Source organism: Olea europaea, chromosome 22 (assembly GCF_002742605.1).
Source record: "Olea europaea var. sylvestris chromosome 22, O_europaea_v1, whole genome shotgun sequence".
Taxonomy (NCBI): Eukaryota; Viridiplantae; Streptophyta; class Magnoliopsida; order Lamiales; family Oleaceae; genus Olea; species Olea europaea.
Window position 1 is genome coordinate 13881575 of NC_036258.1, and position 12874 is coordinate 13894448.

The window sequence follows — 12874 nt, forward strand, 5'->3', positions numbered from 1 at the left end:
ACTACTATCTGGGTGATTATTTTCGGCCATATACGAATCTTTCCAAGAAATACACATGATCATGTTTTACTTTTTCTTTAAAACCTTCTAATTGATTCATAAAGATTTACTCATCAAGTTTTCCATGTAAAAATTAAGTTTTTACATCAAGTTCAAGTTTCCAATCAAAATGTGCAACTCATGCAAGCATGACTCTAATGGCGTGTACTTAACAACTGATGAAAAAATCTCGTTATAATCAATACCCTCCTGTGTGTATCTCTTGGCCACTAACCTAGCTTTGAATCTTAAAGTTTCAGATATATTAGCACTTTCCTTAACTTTAAAAATCCACTTACAATCATTTGTGGATTTATTCTTAGGTCTAGGTACTAGTTCCCAAATTTGGTTCTTTTCTAAAGAACCCATCTTCTTTTTCATTGCCTTAAACCACTATTCTTATAGTTCACTTTTCATCGCTTCCTCAAAAGTTTTTGGTTCTTTGTCAAATAGCTTCTCATAGGTAGCACGAGCAAAAGCTAACTCAAAATCACATCCAAGTCTTCTAGGGACTCTTGATAGGGATGACAATGGTTCGGTTTCGGTTCGGTTCTGCCAAAACCATCACCGAACCATCAAATTTTTTGTCATACCATAATCGCACCATAACCACGTAAATCAGTTCGGTTTGGTTCGGTTCGTATTTCGGTTCGACTCAGTTTGGTTCGGTTAATAACCACGAAAATAAAGTATTTTTCATAGGTCCATCCGTCAAATTGATATAAAACAATTTTTGAAAAGAGAGTCAATGAAAACAAAAACATAATATTTCAAACGAAAAAGCAAACATTATTCCAAATTTCAATTGTAAAATACAAAATTAACAAACAATATTATGAATATAACAATATTAAACTTTTCCTTCATTCTTGATTCTTGTGCATTATAGTTACTTGATTCATGCTCAATAATTCAAAAGTTTCAACATTAACTCATATTCAATCTTCATTCTTCCCCACAACTCTTGTGCATAGGTCAGCACTCAAAATTGATTCATATATTGTAAATAAATAAATGTAAGTAGAGAATACAATGATACTACCTAATCCAAATTGGTATTAACTAAGATTTATATAAAAAAATGTACCCCTTCGTCAACTTCCTTCTCACTAAACCTTGTCATCCCTAATAAAAGAATGGTTTTTTTAAGCGGGTAATCGGTTCGATTTCAGTTCGAAAGCGTAAATACCATACCCGCACCGCCACGAACCGGTTCAATAAAATCAAATACCATATCCGTCCCATTGCACCATCAGTTCGATTTTTTTAGCCCCATTCGATTTGATTAATCGCGATTTTCGATTTTAACGGCTCAAATTGTCATCTCTAACTCTTGATTGTCTTCTCTCTATATCCCTAGCTAAATTATAATCTGCTAGACAGTTTTCTTACTTAGAATGCTCTTCTATAACTGCTTCATTTATATTATCCACTTTAGGTTGCTAAACCTGATTCTCCACCTCATTATGAGTGGTAGGGATTGACGTGCTAAGTTTTCCTAACTCCACCTTCAACTGATCTCTTTCTTCTCCTTTATCTTCTTCACTCACAAGTTCAAATTCAGTTATAAGACAAAACTCTCAGTCTCTTTAAATGTGACATCTCTACTCATAATGATTTTAACCCCTTTTTGGCTTCTATGATATAACATGTGACCCTTAACACCCTCAAGGTAACATCAAAAAATATATTTTCTAACTCTAGGTTCAAGATTTCCCTCACTTTGATGAGAAAAAGTAGCACAACCAAAAATTCTAAGCACAAAATAATCACTTAGTTTACCAGAACATTTTTCATGAGAAGTATCACCATTCAATGCAGCAGATGAAATTAAATTAATCAAATAACAAGTAGTCATAATAGATTCAACACACTTTATCATCCTTTCAACTACCCCATTTTGCTAGGGAGTGTAAGGAACAATTTAATGCATTGTTATCCCATTTTCTTTGCACATATTGTCAAATTCGGTGTTAAAAACTCTAGACCATTATCAGTTCTCAAATACTTAATGCTCTTGCTAGTTTGGTTCTCTACTTATATTTTTTAATTATTAAAACTATGAAAAGTTTCAGCCTTATCTTTTAAGAGATAAACTCACACTTTTCCCATATAGTCGTCAATGATAGACAAGAAATACCTATTTTCACCGAGATGGAATTACTAGCAAGATCCCTCATGTTTGAACACACATATTCAAGCATGACTTTAGTTTTATGAATACTCGTGGAGAAAGAGATTCTATGATGTTTACCAAAAACGTAGGGATCACATAAAGATAGATCAGACACATAATTATTACCGAAAGCACTCTTTTTATTAAGAAGTTTAAGTCCCTTAATACCCACATGTGATAGTCTATAATGCCATTTATGTGTGTGATCATCCTTGGCAGAAAAGATAAATGAATCTAAACCACTTATCACTTCTCGAGTAGTGATATAAGTATATTTGTCTTGGTTCCCTTAACCAATTTTAAAACTTCATTTCCAATTTTACCAAAGAAGTCAGCCTTTTCTAGTCTTCCTACTAAAATTAAGTTTCCAGACAATTTGGGAATGTATTTAACATCTTTTAAAATCAATGTCGAACTTTAAAGTAATATCACCAATCTCAGCAACAGTATAAGTAGAATTGTCACACAGCACAACATGTCTATCATTTGATTTATGCAAATTATCAAACCAATCTTTTTGTGATGTTACATGAAAAGATACACTAGAATCAAGTATCCACTTATGCAAATGAGAATTGACAGTTAGATTCAATTCAATACAATAAGCAACAGGACTTGCAATCATATATACTTCATCATCATCAACATTGGAAGCGAAAGACAACACATTTACTTCATCTTTCTCTTTACCTTTCAGCTTACCCTTCTCTTTATAGCAGTCTTTTATAAAGTATCCCGTATTCCCACAGCTGTAGCATTTTCTCAACTTAGTCCTAGACTTTGATCTAGACTTCCATTTCTACTTGACTTGCCATCACTATGGAACCCTTCATGACTATTTTGCCTAAATTGAGTTCTATCCCTCACCATGTGAATCTTATCGCCTTTTTAATCATGTTTTTCAGTTTTAATCTCCATCTCCTTACTTTTGAGAGAATCAATGACAATTTCAAACGTCAAAGTGTTTCTACCATACTTGATTGCATTTTTAACTTCATTAAAAATATCGGGCATAGAATTAAGCAGGGCTATAGCTTTATAGGTTTCTAACACCATCTCTTCACAATTAACGATATTTTGAACAAGTTTGTTAAACATGTCTAAATTGTCATCAAGTTCTTTAGAATGATCTATTTTAAAACTGAAAAAACACTCAAGAAAAGCTTTTTCGAAGTAAATTTGAGTAAATACAATTCCTCTAATATTTTCCAAAGTTCTTTTAGTAAGTTTCAGTTTTATCCTCTTTTCTTAAAATAATGTTGGACAAGTATAAAATGATTGAAGTATAAGCAAGCTTGTCGGCTTCTTCTTTTTGTTCTTTTGAAAAAATTAACAGAAAAATTGCATTCAATGGCCTTCAAAACTTTTTATTGGACCAAAATACTTAACATCTTTTGTTGCCATATAGAAAAATAACATTTTCCATTAAAAAATCTCAAATCAAAATTGTGAGTTGTCATTTTTACGAATCAATCCCAAGAAATGCACAGAATCACAATTAAGTTACACAAAGTAACCTTAGGGTCGCAGAGACTATATACCATTCTAGACTTCGTGGGTTTCATAAGATTCATGCTCTTAGATCAAGAAAATGTTCGAATGGGTAAGATCTAGATATTTTAATTGAATTAACATGGCAACAACAAAGCATGTTAACCAAAACAATTTTACCAATTCAATGTCAAACAGAGTATAGCACAGAGGTAATAAATGAATTTTATCAAAATAAATACTTCAATTACGTAAGGCAAGTAATTCCTAATTATTAGCACAAGTAATGGTTAACCCACACGGTATACCCCAATCTTATAGTTACCCCCACGCGATGATGCGCTAGTGTTGAAATTTAATTGAGATAAGTCAATTTACCAGAGCAGACCACGTAAGAAGGTCCGTAAAATCGGGAGATGCGAATCTGTTGCTTTAGGGTCATTACTATTCGCCCAAAAGATTCAATAAATATTCCAACACGATTTGACCAATGATCACATATTGAGCGTCCTGGGGAAAAATTGTCAAAAAAAAATTGTATGACCTGAAACACGAAATTAACGATGTCACTACGTTCAGAAAATTGATACGAGCAACCTATCTGAAGAAATTTTCTCCAAAGTTGCAGTCACACGCCGCCGCTGTCACCGCCACGCACCCCACAAGGAGGAGCGCCTCCACTTACTGAAGCTGGGTTTGGTCTTAGTTTGTCCGACCAGTGACTGATTGGCCAAAATCAAAGTTTTCATGTTCGGCTTAGTTGGGAAAAATCAAATTTTATGGAGATTTTTTATCTGAAAAAGTTCCACCAAGGCTCTGATACCAGATGATGTGCGAAAGGGAAGATCACCAATGCTTTTTTCAGGCTCAGATTCTCTAATAATTGACACCATTATGAAAATATTACAAACTCTTTCAACCACTTCTCACTTACGGTTGCTTCTTGTTCACCCACTTCGGACGCACAAAGAAAGATATAATCACAAAGAGAAAATAACCACAGAGCTAGTAGAGCGAGAGAAAACGGTAGGCAGAAACACAAAGAGAGAGCCACCTGTTTTATATCTAAGGGAAAGAAGCAGAGACATATACATACAACCAAGGAGAGCGAACGATCAAGTTAAGTAGGTGTCATTATGGTACAGTAGTGGGTCAAGCCCAATAGGGACGTAAGTGGGTTCCCATTTCCTAGCCATCCAAATAATGGAAAGTGATCATGAGCAGCACTAATTAAATTAGGTTGTTTCAAATGATCCAAACAGTTTTTAGGGTCGAGTCATTTTATTTAGGTGTCGATTTACCGTTCAATCATTTTGGTCGATGCCAATTGAGAAAGTTTACTGAGGGCATGTTTAGTGGTGATTATGAGAATTGATATTTTGATTGTTAGGGAGAAAAGTGGAGGTCACCTATGAGTGAAGAAGTGAAAAATGATGAACGGAATAATGAAATAACAATCAAAAAATCAATTTTTTGGGGGTTGAAAAATCACTATCAAACGGAGGCTGAGTTACATCATAACTCGGGAGATTGTTTGACAATAATCTCACCCAACAACAGCACATTGTTAACAAACACAAAAAATAAAAATAAATAATAATAATAATAATAATAATAATAATAATTTTGGTGTATCAATGCATCTATGAAAATATAGAAAGCAATACGTGATTACTAAGCAAATCGAAAAGAATGATGAAATGAAGTTCTTCCCCAAAAAACACACTTAGACCTCTTCCTGACATTAGATCATTATTTTGTGGGCCAAAAATAAAATTATACAGTTAATGCCCTCAATGGAAGCCATATAAAAACATTTTAAGGTTCCAATATCAAAACGTTAACATAGGATATTAGGTCGAAAAGGTCATTAGACTCACTCACTTCTTCTTTCTTATGAATTGTCTTTGATTCTAAGCCCTTATCCTGTTAACTCTACGATAAAAACTCTTTAAAGCATAAAGATATATTTATACATTTAGGATTCAAAGATAAGTACATGATTATGTAAGTGAACTTGTGCCATAGAATAATACCCTTTAAATAGTTTTCTTAATCTATTTTTGTGGCTCAAAGTAGCCACCTTGCCTTCTTGGGAGTTATGCGCATTAACTTCTTCTAATGCTAATAAGGATTCGCACCCCATGGGGCATAGTTCAGTGGTGGAAAGAACATGAGTGATGTTATCTTACGCCTTGTTAACAGCCGCAGTGTGGGAGTTCGATTCCTGAGACATGAAATTAGACTCCTTATAGGCGCAGTGTACATACAATCTTGTTCTCTGGCCCGCTAGGGTATATCTCGCGATTTACCTCCCTCACAAAGTTCTAGGGGCGGGGCATGGGGGCCCTCAAGGTTGGAGTTCAACATTTTTTTTAAGGATTCATTTGATGGGACTTTTATAAATTAAAAAATTATTTTTAAATATGTTTGAGTAATTTTTTAGAAGTACTTTGTCTGACTAAAAGAGTTTTTAGAGAAAATTGATATAATGTAGTTTCATCAGAAAACTCTTCTACAATAAGCAGAAGACATGCCAAACATGCTCTTAAACTTATAAGACGTATTTGTTATGACACTTAAGAATGAACAGTACAATAAATAAAATTTTAATTTATTTTTTTCTTCAAATAAATCTGATCTCACCAGGCCGGGCAAAGGGGAAAGAAGGTATCGGTGGTCCGGGCTCAGATGGTACGATCCCTTCGTCACCCCCAAAATGAAAGAGTTGATCTCGTAGTTCTTGGTTGATTATTGCTGTGAAAAAGGGGGGGGGGGGGTTTGACTAGGGGTTGCCGAAAAGAAAGCAGCTTTGTCTAGAACCGGACGTCCAACTGTGTAGGAAGACTCACCCTAGCCACATATTTTAATTTTTGTTTATTCCAGTTTCCAAACCTAAGACAAACTTCAAAGCCCACCACTTGTAAATAATTTAAAAAAAAAAAAAAAAAAAGATGTAGAAATTTCGTAATTTGTGAATCCAAACAAAACCTCTCAAGCATTTGTCGAATCTAATGACTTTTGTTTAGTGTCCATAAGTCTTCGTTTCCATGCAAGCTGTTTATTTGGTGGACTCGATAATCCACGGCTTTTATTTTGTCTTAAGCTCCTATTTTATTTGAGGCTTTCGATCTTATATACACAAACAATTCTCTCTTTGGGTGTTTCTTTACATTTGACATGTCATATTCCCAAGATACGTTTAATTTTTTATGATTTCGGCATAGTTTCTCGTGTCTAGATTTTCTTTAGTTGAAACTATATTATTTTCATATTTTTACGTCTTTCTGCGTTTTATTGTACAAAATTTCTTGAAAATCCCGACTTTCATATTTTGATGGTTTTTCAGATTTTATTTACGACTATGTTGTGTTGATTTTTTTCGCATTCAAAAACTCTTAGATACTGATAAATTCCGTCGCGATTCTCTTTTTCTATTTGTGTCTAATTTTATTTAACATGCAAGGTTCACTGCAGTCTTTTCTGTCCATGTGCCCTTATAGTTCCACTGTTGGACATTGTTTAGGACATACTTCAACCAACATATATGACAATTTTAAGGTCCTAAACTCCTAGGTTTACAACATAGTGGTCGAAAGTTGACATTTTCTCCTGCTGCCGGAGCTTTTATTGTTTAATTTTTGGAAACATTTAACTAATTTCCAAACGCTAGGATATGCTACAAAATCGAGCTGTATGCAGCTCGCTATGGAGTTAAGAAAAGTGACAAAACAAAGACGTAAATATATATTGAATTGGACAAGATTGATCACGATCATTATAAAAAATAAGACTAAGCACTATGTTTTGTACATCATAGTGTACAGTCCCCTCACAATAAGGGAGTCCACATTTTTATTTATTTATGATGGGTTCCGCTCATGTGAGAGAACTATACACCATATTGTATATTGAGCATGATCAAGATAGAAATAGAATAGAGTCAGATGATATGCTTATAGTTTCAAAATATCGTCATGTCGAGCGTATCCTAAATATTATCTTTGCTCTAGAGGGAATGTACTAAAGAGGAACCTAATATCAGTAGAAACCCCTCACGACGTTGCAAATATAATCACAAAAAAAAAAATGTCTGTTAACTTCATTATAAAAAAACACATAAGAATGTCTAAACACAAAGGGATGGAGTATAGTCCAAATGAGTTAAAAGTACAAATCGGCAATTAATTAGGAATTTCTCTGATATTTTTGATGTTTCTATTTATAAGACAAACCCTCTTTTAATATGAAACGATTTTCATTATGAGAGCTTAACAACTAATCATTTCGTGACACCTAATAACACTTACCGGGTCCTCATGTATGTACACCACACAATACCCAACAATTTTGATTAAAGTAATCGTTACTTATAATTTGGATAATTGGATTTTTTTTTTTTTTTTTTTTTTTTTTTTTTTTTTGTTTCATACGGCCCTAATCAAGTGCAAACGAACTTAATTGACTAACATAAAGACACACATAAAGACATATACTGGTACATATGGTCTATTATGGACTTGGACGATGTTTGGTTATCGATTATACAATTTTAGACAGTATTAAAACAAGTTAAATTTTGATACATACTCTTGAGTTTAGTTCTATATTGGCACGCCTTAATTGTTATAAAATTGCTTATAAATTAACACGTAAACAAAGTGAAATTTTGAAACAATAAGTTTGCAGAACATGATTATCGTAGTTACTTTTTCAATAACAAAACTCGAAAAATGACTAAGAATCGCCGCATCGATTATAAGTTTTAATATCGATAAGGCTCGTAACTAGAATTAGAAGCACCGTACAAATAACATGACATCATACAAATATTTAACCGACTTGTTTACCATATTAAAGACGTAAAGTCCATTGAGATCAATACTCGATCTAACTTAATAGTAAGTGATCCAAAAAATAAAAAAAGGCAAGCAAGGGGTAACATGAATCCTTGTAAAAGAGAAAACAAGTGGACAAATAATATAATTAGGGTATAGAATAAAGTATTGATGAGAATAATGTAAACAAACAAGTCAATAGACGGCTTCTTTGTCTGATGCATTGGTGAGGAATGTTTGGATCACTTATAACTCAAGAGATCCAATAAACCTTGGGCCGGCCCATGTCCACCACTAAGTCAAAGTTACTGTTCTACCCCCTTGTCATTCATGTTTGTAACACGATAAATTCTAAATATCGACACGATATTTTGGATTTCTTGATAGCTCGTAGCACCTTTTCAGTTTATACTCCCTCTCCTTCCGTCTCATAAAATAGGTTTGCTTCCGTTTCACACAAATTAAAAATATATAATTAATATAATTTAAAATTTTTCTTAATACACATTACATTAAATAATAGTTTAAATACGTGTAGTTCATATTTGTTGATAAGGCAAATTAAAAATAAAAAAATCAACTATATTCTCAACAAGAAAAGTGATCTATAATTTGTGACATACGAGGAAAGAAAGTAAATCTACCCTTATTAGATAGAGGGAATATCACTTGTCTATACTTTGTGATTAAGAGCGTGATGGGTTAACTTGAAAGTAGGGATGACAATGGAGTGGGTAAGCATTCTCGTCTCCTATATCGTCGAATTTTTATTTTATTTATTATTTTTTTTACCTTATCCTGCCCATATACTCTGTTAAGGCATGTCTAGCTTGAAAGTAGGGATGACAATGGAGTGGGTAGGCCATTCCCGTCTCTTACACCGTTGAATATCATTTTTTCACCTTATCATGCCCCTATACTCTGTTAAGGCATGTCTACTGTCCCGTTTATTATTTATTTTATTTTTTACTTTTATTTTTTTATGTCATTAGTTAGTGAAAATCAAATTTTTTTTTATGCCTTTAGTTAGTGAAAATCATTTTTTTTTAAAAATTTGTTAAAAACATCTCGTGATCTCTTTAAAAATAATGACAATTCTTTTCTTTTTATTTAATCAAAAACTTATATTTTAAGCCCCCGTTTGACCCTCATTCTTTTCGAATTTTAATGGTTGGAATAGTATTTTTTGAAAAATGTGTAGATGAAAAAGAATGAAAAGTTTTTTATTTGCATATAATATTATTTTATGAAAGATTACGTGGATGAAAATAATAGAGAAAAAGAATAAGAAGGAGAATGGAAGTCAAATGGGGGCTAAATAAATTTTACGGGTAGAGGGCGGGAATCATGTTTTCTATACCTGCCCATACTTGCTTCCGAGCAACAATTTGTCCCACCCCTAGCTCGTTAATTCAATTAGACGGGTAATGTCCGTCCCCATTCAAGACGAGGCCATGGAGGTATTGGGATTAACGGTATTTTGCCATTCCTACTTAACAGGAATTGAAAAGTACTTTTAAATTATTTTAATTTTCAAGTAAGTTATTTATTTATTTTTGCAGCTTAATACTAAATAAAAAAATACTTATTCTACAAACTTCTTACACTTTATTGCGACGTTAAATAACAAATTCTAACGTCACTTATTAAAGAGATATTTTTTATAAAATTTAATAGTTGTTTTATATGTATAATTGGGGTTGACAACCTCAGTTGACAATTAGACACATGGGAAGGGGCCAACATTGAATAAAAAAATCGTGGGATCCCCCTCCTATGAGTACATCATCAACCCCAATTTTACATAAAAAATAATTAAAAATTTAATTATAAGCAAGCTTTTTATGTATGAGATAGTAATGAGTAGTGTATGGAATTGGACTCCTTGTAGACGCAGTGTATAAGCAGCTCTTGTTCTCTAACCTGTTGGGGCACATCCCATGATTTACTTCCCTCATAAAGTTCTAGGAGCGGGACGGTGGGGGCTTTCGAAATTGGGGTTCAACCTTTTTTTTAGTAATGAGTAGTGCATGATTGTTATCACGGAAAGATTGAATAGAATAATGAATAAAATTTTAATTTATTTTAGTAATCGATGTAGTTTTGTATTGTACAAGAGTCGTTACTAATAAATATAACAAAAACGAAAATGCAGTGATAGAAATCTGTGACTCGACTTGTTTCTTTCTCCATATTTTTGGATGGTGTCTGAATTTTGTACATCATTTTACAGAAGTTAGTACATCAATTTAATTATTATTGAATGGAAGACGCCAAAATGTTGGTACATTTTTAATGAAGATGAAAATGTGTAATGATGGAGAACACCTAAGGCAATAAGTCACATAATAATTAGAGGAATAGGCTTTTCTTTTATTTTTTTTGTACCCTTAAAATTTATATCCCTTAAAATTTATATCTTATTAAATAATTTAGAAATTTTTATTAGTCAACATATATAATTGTCCGAGCATTAGGCAGTAATACCTTTTCCCGAATGATAACAAAATTACGATATGAGATGAAGGTCTCTTTTTCTTTAGCACCGATTCACTGAAAATGGATCACGGTCATTCCAAAGTTCCAAAAATCATTACATTCTTCCTTTCTATCTGAGAAGACAAATTTCTATATGCTTTTTAATAATTCGCGATACATTGTCTCACGTTAATGTTGAAATAGTTTTCAATAAAGATATAATCTCAATGAATAATTTCTTAAGTAAAATCATTAACATATTTCCAAAATTGATAATTTATCTTCTAATCATCTTACAAGAGGAACACAGTGTAATATCATTAATGAACTCTTCTACCCAAAAGAGTCTAACTAATATAATTTTAACTTCAACAAGAAAAAAAACTCGTTGAAGTTTAAATTAGACAAAATAAAGATATTTTCCTAAATAAAAGTTGTAAGGAAATAGTAAAAACAAAGGAGTCCGCACCTATAACGGTCCAGAGGATTAGAAGGTAAAACCTTTTGAGGAATAAAAAAAAATAAAAAATACTCCCTCCATTCTATTTATATAAACATTTTTCTTTTTTTTTTCTTGTCCCAGTTATATAGAGCATGTTTGGTAGAGATTTTAATCCAATTAACATTATCTTTTAACCGTTATTTCACTATTCCAGTCGTTATTTTTGAATTCTTCTCTTACAGGTAGAACTCACTTTATTTCTAACGGTCAAAAAATCAATTAACAAAATCCCTGCCAAACAAGCACATAGTCTTGTTTCTTTATTGAGAATATTTTATTTTGTTTGTTTACTAATATATCCTTACTCAATTTGTCTAGTTATATTACATTTCTCTGACTTAATCTTGAAATTGTGCAAATATAAATAAAGGAAAATTAGGAAAATTATTGATAAAAATTACTTTTTCAATGAAATTAAATAAATTTTTTTAATCCATATGAAAAATAAAACAAATATGTATAAATGGGATGGGAAGTAACCTACATAAGTTTCATAATTTATGATTAGTAAAGTAATTAAGAATCATAATAAACCATGCCGTTAAAGTTAAGCGGTTAAAATCCTTTAGTCAAAGATAGACTGACGTGTTACTGGCTGACTAAATTAACGGCACCGTCCCATCACGTGACCTGAGTCACAAATTCCAAAAATCAATTAAATAGGAAGAAATGCTAAAATATCACTTTTTATCCCTAAATTAATTGAGTGGAAAATTGATCTTCAACATTTAAAAAGAAACAAGTTAGTCATCAACCTTTTTAATTGGATAATAACGGGACAGGACAAGGCGAGACTACGACGATGTTTTGGGAATGAAAATTAAAATATTTTTAGTAATCATTCAGTAAAAGTAAGAATCAGGGCAGTGAGATTTCTCATCCTCATCCTGATTTCCTAACTAGGCGGAGGTATCTCGCAAATCAATTATTAACGACTAATGTTCATATTTCTATTCAATCATTACATGCAAGGTTTGATTTCTAACTTTGGTTGGCCCGACAAAATTTGGGAAAAACAAGTTTTTAAGAAGGACACGTAACCACCATTTAATTAAAGACATCAACAACTTGAAAGAAAAGTACAATTTGCTCCCATGATCAGCTCAAGATCGTGATCATCTCATCAATTGGATTTGAACTAATATATTCGTTTTGGGCTTTAACATAAGATCAAGATATTCTGTTAAAATTTACTAAGGATCAATTTGCTATTCGAACAATATGTTGAGGACCAATATGTAATTTATACAAAGTAACCCCTGCTGGTAACTGAATTCCATTTCTACCCAATAGAGTTTGTTATGCCACCCCCATAATATTGGGCCCTCAGGACACGTGTCAGACCTCCAT

General features: G+C 32.5%; 1 protein-coding gene across 1 annotated transcript in view; it reads left to right on the forward strand.

The window, feature by feature from the left end:
- Positions 1-225: 225 nt before the first annotated feature.
- The window catches only part of LOC111371777 (ethylene-responsive transcription factor CRF1-like), a 15192-nt gene continuing 2543 nt past the window's right edge, over positions 226-12874 (forward strand). The window contains exons 1-2 of the mRNA XM_022993929.1: positions 226-231; positions 2156-2158. The gene's annotated coding sequence lies outside the window, so the exon portion shown is untranslated. The remainder of the gene's footprint in view (positions 232-2155; positions 2159-12874) is intronic.